The following is an 836-nucleotide window of genomic DNA, read 5'->3' as shown; positions in this document are numbered from 1 at the left end:
ATTGAAATAGTTTGAATGTTTTTCCTTTGCTCTGCTGGATGTTGTGCTGTAAACAAAAGCTCATCTTGAAGAAAAAATTAATGTTCCAAAGAAATCCCTCATTCTATTAGCTAATTTGCTATCCTGTTTCATTTGAATAAGTACAGCTATCTAACATTTGTTAAAGAGACAGCTGTTTCTGGACCAAATCCCCTAATTTGATCAACCTAATTGCGATAGATTTTGCAAATATCAAGATTGAACGCAGCAACTTTGTCAGTTAGTACAAGAACGCTTTAAAGCTAATCTAATAAAATTGCATAAGGGAACCTTTGCGAAGCCACTTACGCTGTAAAAGGCTTGCATACCCATTAGGCAAAAATTCCCTTGGACAGGAATAGATAGCAATTGATTGGGACTTCCTTGAAAATATGTGGCCAGCCGTCCTAATTTGTGATTTGGTGAAGTCATTGTGTGGTCTCCAAATGCTGTTTTGTCAATGGTCTCACTTGTCATTTGATCCTGGATTAGGCGAACACTTTTTCTTCTGGATCCTAATAAGCCTCATCAAGAAGTCAATAATGTGGCCATTTTAGCCAAGAATGACCCTGTCCATTCTCCACGTAATGACTAGAGAGGGTGCAATGCCCATTTTCTTTCACTTTATATGCATTTTTTTTTCAATATTTTCAGATATAAAATAATTTTTTTCCCATCGAGCTAGAATAGTTTACAATACTCATAATAAATATGTGGATTTGACCTGTCTTCAGTTGAGTTTTAAAACCGAAGAACTGTTTATTGGTGTTTTGAATATTAGTCTAGCGTAATGTTTCTCTGCCTTATAGATCCTCAAC

Source organism: Salarias fasciatus, chromosome 12 (genome assembly GCF_902148845.1).
Source record: "Salarias fasciatus chromosome 12, fSalaFa1.1, whole genome shotgun sequence".
NCBI lineage: Eukaryota > Metazoa > Chordata > Actinopteri > Blenniiformes > Blenniidae > Salarias > Salarias fasciatus.
Note: the sequence above shows the minus strand (reverse complement) of the source record.